Source organism: Pelodiscus sinensis, chromosome 2 (assembly GCF_049634645.1).
Source record: "Pelodiscus sinensis isolate JC-2024 chromosome 2, ASM4963464v1, whole genome shotgun sequence".
In the NCBI taxonomy this organism is placed as follows: Eukaryota; Metazoa; Chordata; order Testudines; family Trionychidae; genus Pelodiscus; species Pelodiscus sinensis.
Genome location: NC_134712.1, coordinates 246,159,904 through 246,175,223, shown reverse-complemented (window position 1 = coordinate 246,175,223; position 15,320 = coordinate 246,159,904). Strand labels below are relative to the sequence as shown.

At 43.0% G+C, this 15,320-nt stretch overlaps 1 protein-coding gene across 1 annotated transcript in view; it reads left to right on the top strand.

The window, feature by feature from the left end:
* Positions 1–784: 784 nt before the first annotated feature.
* LOC102452890 (sodium channel protein type 5 subunit alpha-like) overlaps positions 785–15,320 on the top strand; it is a 340,594-nt gene continuing 326,058 nt past the window's right edge. The window contains exon 1 of the mRNA XM_075922835.1: positions 785–1,289. The gene's annotated coding sequence lies outside the window, so the exon portion shown is untranslated. The remainder of the gene's footprint in view (positions 1,290–15,320) is intronic.

Here is a 15,320-nt window from a genome sequence, read left to right as displayed (position 1 = left end):
CCCTCCTCTCCCCTTCCTACCCTCCCCCCTCACTACTGCCCTGCCATTCCTTCCTCTCCCCTTCCTACCCTCCCCCCTCACTACTGCCCTGCCATTCCCTCCTCTCCCCATCCCACCCTCCCCCCTCACTACTGCCCTGCCATTCCCTCCTCTTCCCTTCCTACCCTCCCCCCTCACTACTGCCCTGCCATTCCCTCCTCTCCCCTTTCCACCCTCCCCCCTCACTACTGCCCTGCCATTCCCTCCTCTCCCCTTCCTACCCTCCCCCCTCACTACTGCCCTGCCATTCCCTCCTCTCCCCTTCCCACCCTCCCCCCTCACTACTGCCCTGCCATTCCCTCCTCTCCCCTTCCTACCCTCCCCCCTCACTACTGCCCTGCCATTCCCTCCTCTCCCCTTCCTACCCTCCCCCCTCACTACTGCCCTGCCATTCCCTCCTCTCCCCTTCCTACCCTCCCCCCTCACTACTGCCCTGCCATTCCCTCCTCTCCCCTTCCCGCTCTGCCCCTTGCTGCTACCCCACCACCCCTCCCTCTCCCTCCTATTCCTGCTCTGACCGCCCCCACCCTGGCTGCGCACACCCCGCCTGTCCCGGAGAGGCGCCCCGGCCCGTTGCCCCGTGAGACGCGGCTGGCGTCCAGCAGGGGGCGCTGCCCGGTCGCGCTGGCGCCCGCGGGGAGCGCTCCGAGAGTCCGGCGCTCGCTGCTGGAGCGCGGCGGGGGCTGTGCCGCTCGGGCGGGAGGGGCGGTGCCTGCGAACGCCTCCCTTCGGCTGGGCGCTGGGCGTCCCCACACTCGGGCAGGGCGCGAGGGAACCATGCTGCCTCTGGCGCGCGCGCCGTCCGGGATGGGGAGGAATCGCTCCAGCGCCCCGGGGCAAGAGGCGCCGCAATGAGCTGGAGTTTCTCCCCCCCTGGGCAGTTCCTAAGCTGGGCGTAAAACTCGGTGGATACAATGCAGTGACCCCGGGAATAAAAACCATGTGAGTGGCTCTGGTTCCTTTGGGCGGCGGCAGCGACAAAGCAGCGCCTTTCGGACCGCGCCGAGCAGCGGGAAGCTGCACCGTGGGCGTGAGCCTCCTCTGCCCCTCTTGGTGGATGGGTGCCAGCAAGAGACACCGGGAAACCCCCTGAGCGCCCCTCGCTCCTGGCTGCTGCCCTGTGCCCCTCGCGCCCTGCCGGGCTGGCGAGTTCGGCTGCGGACTGGGGAGAAGGAGAAGTTGTGGTCCCAGCCACGCTGATGCTGGGGTGTGAGAGCCGCGGCGTGGCCCCTCTGGCGAGTGACTTTTTAGTAAGTGATCCTGTGCGTTCCCTCCCGCTCGAAAAGCTCCTTGACGAGAGCAAACAGCAGAACAGATGTGGAGAAAGTGATGTTGGAGCCAGTTGGTCAGAAAATAAATAGTTGGGGCGTGGGAGGGGGCAGTGATTTAGAATTAAAAATATATAGTGAAGGCACCGGTGGGGGGGGGGGGGGGAGAGGTATATAGACTTGTTTGGAGTAAGAATAAGCCTGGTGTTGATCTTATTTGTCAAAAAGTTAGCGGGGGAGATCCCATGTCTCCCGACGCAGTTTGCAACACACTCACATTTAAATCGTATGTAAAGGGTACCGGTCCGCATTGAGATCTCTGCTTGGCTAACAGTAATAATATGACAATAAAAGCACGGGGATATCCGGAGGAGATTTCTCAAGACATCTGGGAGGGAGACGGTGACGTCCTAGGGCACCGCGCGAGAGAAGAAAAACAGAATTAAAGCCAAAAATCTGCGCACCCGAAATGGAGCTGCAATGGGACTAAATCGGATTTTTCATGAGGATTTGGACGGGAGGGTTCAGTTGAGCTTTTACAATCACACAGGCACGCACAGAGCAACAGGTCTGGTTTTGCTTCGAAAGGCTGAATAAAGGTGATTTGTGGTGCTTGATCTTAACCTTTCCTGTTGAGTTTGGTGGCATTTGGGGGTTTTTAGCCAAGAGGGGAGAGGTGTGTTAAGGGCTAGGAAACGCAATTCGTTTTTACCAGTTTGGCAATGAGTAACTCTCCCGAAAGACAGGGCATCTTGTGAACTAAACACTGGGTGCGATCCAAAAAGGATTTATCAATACTAAAAATAAACCAGTCCGCGGATGTGTCCAATAGGCTGGTGTCCAGTGTCAACGTTTTCAGGCTGATTTGCGGATTTTAAAGTGTTATTTATTTATTTTGGGGGGGAAAATGTCCTGTCCAAGGTGCTGAAATTCGTTTTAGTGTCATTTCCCAGGATTTATATGTTTTGGAGAGGTGAATTCCGAATTCTTTCTATGTGATTTGAACTGAAAGGTGGCAGCCAGAGGAAATTGGCATGTGTTTTTAAACATGGACAGTCTATTTGATCTTTGCTTTTGGCCTGGGAAAGCAAGGCAGGTGGAGACGCAGATGGAAGTGGCAGAATCCTATAAGCTTTTGGTGGCGGAGACTGTAAAAGGTCAGAGCTGCTGAGTGCCGACCACTTATTTTAATGGCATGAGAGGACAGTGCTGTTTTGGGGGCATGTAATTGCCAAGAAATGTTATACTATCTGGTTCCCGTAAAGTTGGGGAGGACCAATGTCAGAATGAGATGGAATCTGCTGGTTTCGAGATAGCCTCTGTGTGCATAGTCTTATCAGATGGCAAGTGCAGGAGAAAGAAACACAGAAATATAGCTGTTTAGAAAAAAATCTAATTTCTGTAGGCAAAGTAGCTCAGTGATTAAATAATTTTAATGTTGGCCTGTGGTACAAGTTGTGGTATTTTTAGATTTACATGTCAAAAGGTTTCAGCCTTAAGAAGTGGAGTCTATGTAATTCTTCCTACGTGACCAAAGTTAAATCTAGCAATATTCTTATACAAATATGACAATGAACTCATCATACATGAGGGGGATCTAATCTTTGATGTATGTTTCTCTCTATGTTTACTCTTAGGCACTGGTTTTCAACCAGGAATATGAATAGCCCCTGGGGGTATTCAGAGTTCTTTCAGGGGGTACATTAAGTCATTTAAATATTTACTGAGTTTTACAATGATCTACATAAAAAGCACTTGCAAAATTGGTATAACTAAAATTTCATACAGACAATGACTTGTTTGAAGTACTCTATATATTATACACTGAAATGTACATACAATATTTATATTCCAAATTATTTATTTTATAATTATATGGTAAAAATCAGAAAGTAAACATTCTTTCAGTGATAGTGTGTCATGAGAATTTTGTATTTTTATGTCTGATTTTGAAACTTGGGGATGCACAGTACAAATTAGACTCCTGAAAGTGGTGCAGTATTCTAGAAAGGTTGGTTATTAATGATACAGTTTTGTTTTTCTATAGCACCTTACATCTGAGGATCTCAAAGTACTTTACAAACATACAGTTCAGATGCGCACTCCTTTTTTCACATGGAGAAATGTTTTTCTCCACAAGTAGTTCCACTGGTTTCAGGCATGCAACAACCCTAGGGAAGTATTGCCATCCCTATTTCACAGAAAGGCAAACTGAGTTTAAATAATTTACTAGCAGTCACATAAGAACAGTCATACTGGGTCAGACCAAAGGTCCATCAGCCTAGTATCCTGCCTTCTGACAGTGTCCAAGTGATTCATTCCCTGTTGTCTATCTTCTGACAGTAATCAAGTGATCCATTCCCGGTAACGCATTCAATCAATCCACTCCCTATCACTCATTCTCATCTTTTGTAAAACAGAGGATCTAGACACCATTCTTGCCCATCCTTGCTAATAGCCAGGAAGTTTGTGGCATCACCAGGAATTGAAACCACATATCTGCACACTTAGTTCTGAGCTTTGGCCAGAAGGCTTCCTAGTTCTCAGTTCTGGTTCTCTTGCTGGGAGTAAATACACAGTGTACCTGAATTCTAGCACAAACTGACCCCTGTAATCTGTGCTTTTCTTTTTTTTTCATCCAGAACTAAAAGTCTGGGTGTACTTTGACCTAAGAGTGTCTCTTTAGGCTTATCTTGCAAAGTAACAGTTTCTAAATGAGGATGGAAATCAGGTCACATTTCTGGTTCTACAGGATTTATCTCATTTCTCTTTTTTTCTAAGTAATTAGAGTCACTAGTAATGAGGAGAAGAAAACTCTTGCAGCTCTGGAATGTGCCTAATCTCTCTTGCCTTCTTCTAATATTTGTGACATAGAATCAACCCAGGTGATATGTTAGTTTGACATGTGAGGTCCATTAGTGTCAATGCATAGGAAGTGGTTACCTTTAGGGGTTGGTACAATTTCTTGGTCACTCTTACAAATGTATCTGTTTTTCCTATGATAAATAATGTTGCCTTGGTATTTCCTTCTACTTACTACAGGGATCAAGTAGAATATTGCAGATACTGAGGTGAAATTCTTTAGTACTAGGTCATGCCTGACCATATGCAGTCATGCATGGGATTAAGATCCTTCCGTGTGCTACTTCTCATGTCTCATTTTAGGGGTGGGGGAGGGGAGGTGGAACTGTATACCTGATAATTCCTATCTGTCACAAGCTTTTTAAATGTAGAAGTGCCTGTCAGGAAGTAATAAAATAGCACCAACTAAATAATTACTTTACATTGACACATTTAGAAATTCTGTAGTAACATTGAAATGACACCCTTCTTGCCTATTCCCCTCCTCATCTAAAACCGGCCAAACTTTTAAAAATAATTATTAAATGTAACAATCATACAAACAGTGTTTCTCTGCTGAAATACTACATAATTTTTCAGATCAAACTGAACTTTTCCAGTTCACTCATAAGCTTCTCCAAAGGGGTTTATACTGTTAATGCTAACATGCCCTGAACTACAGCAGCGCTACATACCATGTTACATAAGTCTCCCCGTAATTTACAGAAACATATAGTTGTAATAATACTCTAAATCCAGATTATAATTTGACAGTTATCAACAGAATGTGCTTTAACTAACTTTATAATTTCATGCCACATTAATATGGAACATTTTAAAAATAGTAATAAATGTTCAAATTTGGGTGCTTAAAGTTAGATACCTAAATCAAGTGTTAGGTGCCCATAAAGTATCTAATGTTCAGAAGTGCTCAGCACTTCAAAAGAGTCTTTGGAATTACCAGACCGGACAGGACCAGTGGTCCATGTAGTTCTGCATGCTGTCCCTGTTAGCTTCAGGTATTTCAGATGAAGGTTTAAAACACCCATGCAATAGGTGGTTATAGAATAATTTACCGCCTCCCCTCCCCTAGGAAAGTTTCTTTCTATACCCATGCGTGAGAAACAGAAAAGTCCTGTTTTTATTCATTATTGTAAGATAATGTTCTTGTTATCCAGATAAAAGTCCATTTTTGAAACCTGGTGCCTACATATGCAAAAATTACTCTTGTTTATAAAATGCTGTCTGGGAGTCCAGTTCTATAAGCATTCCAATTGTCAAACCCTTGTTGTCTCAAGGCTTGCAGGATCAGGTCCTGAATCAGTTCTAAGTAACCAGCAAAATAATATATATTTGAAAAAGATAATTTCTGCAAAATTTACAGGATGAAATTCACCCCTGCCCAGAGGGTCAGCACAAGTCTTATGCAGCACTTAAATCCTTAGAATAATACCTGTGTTTACTGTACTACGGTGAATTTCACTCACATTGAGGAATAGACTCATGTAAAATATAAACCTGTTTAAAATAATCTTTGTGAGTTTCAGATGAAAACAACCTAGAATGTAAACAAGTGCAAAGTTTATCTATGCAAATATATGGAAAAACTTTAAATTTAATCTGTTCTCTATAAATTATTAGTTGAAAAAGTGGTAGGATCAGAAATGTTAGATTCCTATTTCCCATAGTGAAAGCAAGCCTTGCAAATCTCATTCACTTGGTGGAGTTGTGGTAACAATTATTCAGGAAAAAAATTATTCCAGTTTTACAAGAAGTCAGCTTTAGAACACATCATGTAAGGATCATAATGTGGTGAGTGCCTGTCCATTTAGTATATTCTAAAATCTGATATTTAGAGGTGATTACATAATGTACAATTTAAAAAAAACAACACTACAGCCACTTTAAAATACCTGCCTTGTTATAAGAGGATAATTATGTTGTTTTAATGAAGATGGGTGCTTAGGGGAAGGCAGCTTTATGTACCAATAGTATTATTTTCAATGACATTGACAGTGTTTATGAGGACTTTGTAAAAACTATAGAATAGTGTGTATAAGTTTTAAAATACTGTGTAAGTTTAAGATAACTATGTCCTCCCACACACTAAATAAAGAGTTCTCTTGGTCCCTGTGATAATCCCAAAGCTCACCATGTTTGTGTCTTTACCCCAGTTCCCATCCTGCTGTGGTTCTCATGTTACAGGGATTGTCTTGCCCTTCCCGCAGAGGATAGCTGGATGTGAGTACTTCCCATATTAATATAGAGAATGCTACAGAGGCTCTCTCTGCCTCCTAGCGGCTAAGCATATTTCTTCCATTACATTGCCAGCACAGAGTGAAGATCTGATTTTAAGTTTCAAACATGGTAGAACAATGCACTACTCTGATGTTGTTGGATTGGCTGGTAAGATCTGCTACAATTGGTGCACATAATATTTTACTAATACAAGGATATGGGAAGAACATCAAATAATTGAATGATCTTTCTTTCTTGTCAACAGTATCATTGAAAGGTTTAATCTCCAACTGATGCATTCACATGAATATGAGAGTTAGTGCATCTATGTATATTGATGGGGGAAATAACCACTTTAAATGTTCTAATATTCCATACAATTACCAGGGGTGAAGGATGTTCTTCACAAGCCAGATCTTTTAAGTTCTTATGCAGTTTTTGTTCCTAAATTTCCAAAGCTAATGGTAAAATTCTGCTCCTTGTTCCATTAGTATAAATGCAGACTAATTCCTTTAACTTCAGTGAAACTAAACTGTATTTACACTAGTGTAACTGAAAACAGAATTTAGCCTAAAGGCTTCCAGTTTCGGGGTACTTTTGTGTTGTAATGTCCAAATATATCAGATTTAGTCATATTCTTTGTCTCAAATAATTAATTATTCTGTAAAAGTTTCCAAGAAAGAGTTGTGTATTTAAAATACTTCCACAAAAATTATTTACAAGACTCCTTAGAGATTAATTTTAGAAAATGTTTTCCCTTCTTTTGAAACCAGATATAAGTTGAAAGGTAATGTACTAAGATTAAAATATAGCATGTAATTACATATGGCGCATAAACTGCTTTCCTGATTTTTAGTGGGTTTAGTTTTTTAAAACTTTCTCAACAGACAGCCTGTTAAAGAGAGAACAGTAAATGATGTTATGAAACCACCCATCTTAACTTAAAAAAAGAAATCACCTACAGCAAGCTGAGAGAATGGAAGAGAGAACCAAAAAATCTCTCCCCCCATACCTTTTCTTTAGTAGGCACTACTATAATACAAATATGTTATGTTTTTCAGTAAAACCAATGACTGTAGTATATAAGGGCTGACCAAAAACCCATTGCAGTCAGTGGACGGTTTCTTGTTGATGTCAGTAGGCTTGGGTCTGGACCTAAGTGCTGTATAGCAAAAATAGATCTCTAGAGAGAGATTCATGGTACATTCTAAAGAGTGTTATGTTCTTTTCCTTTCCCTAATAAGACAAAGTTGAGCTAGGGGTATATAATTTAATTTTATATGCAGTACATATAAGCTTTACCTCACAAAGAAAGCTTTTAAACAACCAAGTGGCCTCCAAACAATTGGGAAGAAATACCGCTAACTACTGTTACTTACTGGAGTACCAAAGTGCTCTCATATTCTTTTTGGTGGATTATAAATCATGGTTATGAAAATGTAACCATAAATGGAACTGGTAAATGCAATGTTTATTTCCCTTCCACTGTTCCTTTGATGCACTATTAAATACTCTAATCTGTAATCAAGTATTGTTCTATTTACTGAAAGAATCATTCACCTTTCAGCTACATTTCACACCTTTTTGCTTGTCTCAAAGGATGCTAAGTTAAAAACTTTCAACCTGTTTGCTCTATCATAAACAGAGCCAAGATCCTTCTGGGATTCTCTGGTTTACTGGATTATTTCCAACAATTTCTCCTCGGATTCCAGAAAGACTCTCCAAAACACTTTCATTTACTACACTGTCTCCTTTGAAGTGGCATGGGGAGTGGCAAAAAAGTAATGCTGATGTCCTGCTGAGGATAGAGTGAGTGGCTGAATGTGAGATTTTGCCTGAAAAGTTTGAAAGATCTTGTTTTAGAAATCAGCTATGGTGTTATTTGATCAGTGAGCTAATGTGATATTCAAAAAGTGAAACCAACACTTTTAGATGTGTTTTTTGTGCCTCACACCATGGCAAATCTAGAGCACTTCCCCATGTGGTCATCCTGTAAAAACCTAGTGTTGGGAGACTGAAGTAAGTGAGATCAAACTCAGCCTCTGAGTGAGGCTGCACATATGAACTAAAATCACTATGAACAGTTAACTCCCGCATATCACAGCGTATAAATCCCATTCAGTAGCTTCATAATAAAGGGCATAGTATACCTGAAGTTTTTCAGAATGCTGTCAAAATTATTGTAAATGGTTGATCCAAAGCCTAGTGGAAACAACAAATAGATTCTTCTTGACTTGTGTAGATCAGGCACTCCATTTCTGAAACTTTATTCTTCTTCCTGTGATTTGTAATTTTTAAAAATATTTTTAGATAAATTATGTGATGTGTTGTTTATTGGATTATGTATTGCTGGAATCTGTTAGGGTATGTCTAGACTACATCCTTTTTTCAGGAAAGGGATGTAAATTAGACGTATCGAAATTGCTAATGAAGTGGGGATTTAAATATCCCATGCTTTATTAGCATAAAAATGGCTGCCGCTTTTTTTCGGCATGGAGCTTTGTTGGAGAAAAGCGGCAGTCTAGAGGTTGATCTTTTGAAAAATAAAGCCTTTTTCGAAAGATCTTGTAAATGTCATTTCACGAGGGATAAGGGATACCTCCTTTTTTGGGGGCATAAGGATCTTGTAGAAAAAAGGGGTTTTTGTGCAATAAGAAAATATCCACACTGCTTGTTTTTTGCGCAAAAAACCCAGCGCAAAAACGGATTGGCACAAAATATGCTAATGAGATCATAACTTATGCCAGTGAGTCCCTTATTAGCATATTTTCTGCCAAAAAAACTTGCAGTGTAGGCACAGGAGAACAGGGCTTTTGTACCTTTCATTGCTTTGATGCTCACAGAAGCACAAGAGCTGGCTGGACAGGGCAGAGGAATGGAGTGGTATGCACATATGCTGATAATATTTTTTAAAGGCAGCCCAATGCTGTTGGTTTGTTGGGAGTTGCTGGGCTAAGAATCTCTATCTCTATTGCAAGTGGTATTCTGAAGGGCTGTATATTTATCAAGATTAGGAAGAAATATTTAAAGCCTTTAGGGTTGGTTCAGCGTTAGGCCTATTGCGACTGACAGTCTTCTCCCCACTCCTGCCCTAGGAACATTTTTGGAGGATATTTCTGTTTCACTGGATGAGTCCCCCTTTAGTGAGATGATGATACACTGTATCCCTTTAGCTGCATTCCTGTTGTAAAGCTTCATTTCATTCCCTCAGTCCCTCCTTTGCCATGACTGATAATGACTTTTTAAATTCATCATCACATGGGGTGTGAAATTCCAGAAGTGAGTGCATAGCCCAAGGATGCAGACTCTGCTCTCAGCCACATGCATGTGGAAAAGACCCCTCTGCTCCGGTCAATGCCAAACTCTGCAGCTGCTATTGCAGGCTGGGCACCACTGCTTCCCTACTATGTGTATCTGCATGGATTGCAGATCCACCATGTGCCTCTCTCCTTTTGCACTTCTAGGGAAATGCTCCATGGTACATGTAGTCCAATACCCCTGCTGGGCCTCTCCACCGCAGCCCCACCAGATGTTCTTTCTTCCATAGTAGCCACAGTGGCATGGGGAGCATTACTCCTTAATGCTGGGTGTGTCTAGACTACATGGCTCTGGTGACAGAGACATGTAGATTAGTTTACTAGACATACCCAATTCATTTAAATTTAAATGGCTGCCGCACTGAGCCGATCATCTGTTTGTCTAGTCTGGACACTCCAGAGTCGACATCAAAGGCATTTGTCGACCACCCCGGTAAACCTCATCTCACGAGGCATAACAGGGCAGTCGACAAATGCCTTTGATGTCGACCGTGGAGCATCCAGACTAGTGCGCTGAGCCGACAAACAGCTGATCAGCTCAGCGCGGCAGCCATTTAAATTTAAATGAAGCAGCGATTATTTCAATCGCCGCTTCATTTTCCTATGCCAGGTAGTCTAATCTACATGCCTCTGTCGCCAGAGGCATGTAGTCTAGATGTACTCTTAGATTAATTGAATCCTTTGTTCCCATGTAGTTAGTTCAGTGTTAAAATGGTGGCAGTGATAAGTATCTTTATTTGTTGACTTTTGAAATATTTTTTCTCCCTCCCTGCACTGTCCCTCACGTCCTTATTTGATATGCAAAGCTGAATTTGAGAGCCCTTCATCTTCAGTTCAGTTCAAAACCAGCTGTGTGAAGTAGGTATCAGAATTGCTCTGTTACACGAACACCTGGACTTGGACTGTAGACCATCTGTGTGAGCTGTACGGCTGATTGGTTCATTTTATAAGTCAGGTCACTCATGCTACTTTACAAGTTATCCCTTTGTGGGATAGTCATGGAGTGACACTGGCTTTAGTTTCAAGGGCTTAGTGAGTTTTCCTTCTCAAATGGTGCTTAAGAGCAGCATTGTTGATTGCAAATGGGGAGTGTAGCAATCAACAAATGTCAGGAAATTTGGTGGGTTCTTTCAAATAAACACCTAAAATTTAGCTGCCTGTTTGGCCTAGAAATCGTGCTAGAAATTGCATGCATTCAGGTATTCTTAGAAGAGTTGAATTACTCCCTGATTCCAACCAATCCAGCTTTTCTCATCTCAGTGGATTTTGGTAATTCTGGTCCTGAATAAAACCAGGAAGAATAGAAAAACAAGAAAGTAAAGGTCAGAAGTGTTATCAAGCTATACAGACATGAGGGTGGGATTAACTCCCATTTTAGGCAGTTAAATCCAACATGTAGGTACCCCTTGCCTTCACAATTCCCCTGCTCATTTTCCACATAACCCTCTGAGTTTCTTGTTACAGCCCCCACGGTGCCTAAATTTTACCTCAGTCCTGACACTGCTCACACTTAGCTCACACCAAAGCCCCAGTAGGAGCCACAAGTCAGACTTTCCCTCAAGTAACTTGTCTTCAGGGCCTCATCTAGCAGACATGCTCAGAGCATGCCTTCACCTGCACAAAAGATGGTATGTCATTTTTACGGGGTTGGGAGCAGGTTGTGAGGCACCTCACTACCTCCTACCCTTAGCATGAAAAAGGTCTAGTTTACACACACGTCAATCTAACCTACATAACTCCAGCTACGCAAGTAGCAGCTGAAATCGACGTACCTACTACAGTGTCTTCCATACAATAAGGTGAGTGGGGCTGCTTTCCCATTGAGTTGGTGGAGTACCTGAGTCAATGGAAGATTTCTTGGTGGTTGATTTATCACATCTAAGCAGACAGATAAATTGATCGCCAGTGGGTTGATCGCTGCAGTGTCAATCTACTTTGTAGTGGAGAGAAGCCCAAAGCCTTTCCTGTGCCTTCCAGGGGTCAGCTCCCCACTTCTGCGGTCGGTACAAGCTCTGCCCACTCAGCCTACACAGGCTCTGCTGTCCCTCTCCAGGCTAGTGATAGGTGCACACCAACCTCTGAGCATATGCATCCAGCTCTTGATCCACTGGACATCCCCAGAATTCTCAGATCCTCTGCAGCCAAAGAAAGAGGAGCCTCAGCTGATGAACACCACACCGCTTAACACACAGCACTCAGATTTGTTTGCAGAGAAAGCGAGTACAGTGCAAGTTTGTGTAACAAAGAACAGAAATTCAAGTGACAGCCAGCAAAAAATAGTGGAAACGAAGGGTTATGTATTCAAAAAATCATGCCATGCATTTCACAGCCTAAACTAAGAGAAATCACCTAAAAATCTTCCTACCATGCAACAGCCAGATTCAGCTTTGGTCCTCTGTCCTCTTGCCTCCACACTGGAAGATGCAGCACGTGCCTTTGTCCCTAAAGTTATACTCCAGAAATCCATTGTCATCACTTGCAAACAGGAAACCCCTGACGCTTGTGTTTTCCTGTTTAGAGTCTCCCCTGGAGACTTTGTAATCACTTGATAAGCATTTTGTTCAGACTGTAAATAGATGTTAATTGTGAAGTATACAATACTCAATTATATGTAGACAGACAGATTATAAACTTCTCATGCCCAAAAGAAACCTGCTTCTCATCTTTGGGTGACCAGTGCCAAGTCATGGACATTAAGAACCTAATTGTCAGTGTATATACATAACTTCTTACCCATTATTGGTACATACATTTCACAGTGATCGTGAGGACCAAGGTGACCTAGAGTTTTAGTAGAAATGTTACATAAGGCTTTTCAGTGAATTAGTATTCATGGATCCCTGTGACCTAAGAGAATAACTTCCCAGTGCCCTCGGCCAGCTGGCACAAGTGGTCCAGTGGTTCACAGTCAGCCCCGGTCTTCACTGGGGAGTTATTTTGAAATAATGCTCCTTATTTCAAAATAATAAGCGGAACATCCACACTACCAAGCCCATAATCTCAAAATTAGGGGCCGCTTATTTTGAAATCTGTACTCCTGCTTTCCTCGGGGAATAACACTTATTTCAAAATAGTTATTTTGTAATAGCGTTACCGTGGATGCTCCGCTGCTGCTATTTCAAAATAACTACTCCCAGAGTAATTTTCAGTAACTACTCCCCAGTGCTTCTTGGGGTTCTAAGTCGAGGTAGCGTGTCCACCACAATGGAGCCTGCCTCACACTAATTTCGAGTCTCCCCTATAGTGGGGACACGCTATTTCAGTTTTGTTATTTCGGGAGTTATTTCAAATTTAGTTATTTTGAAATAATTTCCTAGTGTAGACGTGCCCTTGGGGTGCCCTCTAATACAGAGGTTAGAGCCTTTATCCAGGATGTAGTATCTACCTCTGCTTGACATGGAATAGGGATTTGAGCGTAGGCCCCCCCCCCCACCTCCCGGACAGTACCCTAATCACTGGATTATGGAGTATTCTGGAACAAGCCAGCTGGGGACCAACTGACTAAATAGCAGTTCTGTAGAAAAGGATCTGGGGATTACAGTGGAAGCTGGACATGAGTCAACAGCGTGCCCTTGTAGCCAAGGCTAATGGCATATTAGGGTGCATTAAGAGGAGCATTGCCAGTCGATCCAGAGGTGTGATTATTCCTCTTTACTCGGCTCTGGTGAGGCCACATCTGGAGTATTGTGTCCAGTTCTGGGCCCCCAATTACAGGAAGGATGTGGATGCATTGGAGAGGGTCCAACGGAGGGCAACCAAAATGGTTAGGGGGCTGGAGTATATGACCTACAAGGAGAGGCTGAGGGAGTTGGATCTATTTAGTCTGCAGAAGAGAAGAGTGAGGGGGAATTTGATAGCAGCCTTCAACTTCCTGAAGGGAGGTTCCAAAGAGGCTGGAGAAAGGCTGTTCACAGTAGCGATGGATGGCAGAACAAGGAACAATGGTCTCAAGTTGTGGTGGGAGAGGCCCAGGTTAGATATTAGGAAAAACTATTTCACTAGGAGGGTGGTGAAGCACTAGAATGGGTTGCCTAGGGAGGTGGTGGAAACTCTATCCCTAGAGGTGTTTAAGTCTCGGATTGACAAAGCCCTGTCTGGGTTGATTTAGTTGGGATTGGTCCTGCCTTGGACAGGGGGCTAGACTTGATGGCCTTCTAAGGTCTCTTCCAGCTCTATGATTCTATGATTCTAGGCCTATTTAGTAACTCCTGCTGAAGCCATTCCATTGTATTTAAATATGCATTAGGAAGAAAAAGTGATAATGACTCTGTAGCCCAGTGGTTAGTAAACCCCCCTGGGAGGTGAGCAACCCAGCTTTCAGTCTCCTTGCTCCAAAGTATTTAATTAGCTATATGGACTGGAGAAGCTTCAGCAGGAGAGATTGACATTAGCCCAACGGTTACAGCTCTCACCTTGGAGGCTAGAGGCTCAAGTCCTTACTGTATATCAGGCTATGAGTGTAATTGATGTGAACTCCCATGTCCTGGGTGAGTGCCCTAAACAATGTGCTAAAGATTATGAGAGAGGTTTCTCCTCTTCAGTTATTTTACAATATCCCAGTAACCTGGGTTAGGCAACTGACTTCTGGAGCAGGTTTACAAGTGGAGCAAATCAGTTCCCTCCATTCCAGACGTAGCTGTTCACGTCCCTTTGGCTTCACCCTTCTCCCTAGAACTTGCTATTGGCTGGCTTTAACACATCATTATGTTGGCATTTGTGTATCCCATTCTCAGGCACTTAACCCTTTCTATACTTTATAAAGGAAGCCTGGGTGTCTAATTCAAGGTTGTGAATTTCACTAGGTAGCAAAGTCTCTCTTATGACTCCTTACCCACACTGCCTGATTTTGATCCCACTTGCACCTGTGTAAATCAGCATAACTACATTGAAATCAGTGTGCTCTGATACTCTAGTAACAGGTGATGGTACAAAACCCTGAAGGCAGAGGGGAGTCACGCCAGGGTGAGGCAGGGTGACTCTGTGCTTTGTAACTAGATAAACAGCAACAAAGAGGATGCTGCTAGAATACCTCTGCACATTAGAAGTTTAGTTCCATCTTAGTCTGAGTTTTGAGAGACGATTCAGGACTTTGCTTGTTTTATATGAAACAATTCGCTCAAATGGAGAACCAAAGGGAAAAAATATAAAAGGGATGCCTTGCTGTTAGCTGGATAGAATTGCTAGTATCCAGGCTCCATGAAGTAAGCTGTAAAGGGCCATGTTCCCTGGAGGAATTAACTCCCATTGATGGCAATGGCCCAGATACTCAGCCTGTATAATTCAGCATAGCTCCATGGACGTCAGTGGAGCCACACTCATTTACAGTAGCTGAAGATATAGCCCAGTTACATGTTGGTGAAAGACATCCTAAAACAGTGGTTCTCAGTTAGGGGTCTGATGCCATGAGCAGTTTGCAGGGGGGCCACCAAGCAGAGCCAGCATTAGATTCCCTTGTGCCCAGGGCAGAAAGCCAAATTGAAGTTGAGGCCCTGAGCTCCACCACCTTTTACCATTGACTCCCAACAGGATCCTGGGTGATCCTGTGAAGTGATCCTGCTGAGCAGCATCAACGCCTATTGGTTTTTATTCAGGGAAGCTGAAAAAAAGTACCATCTTG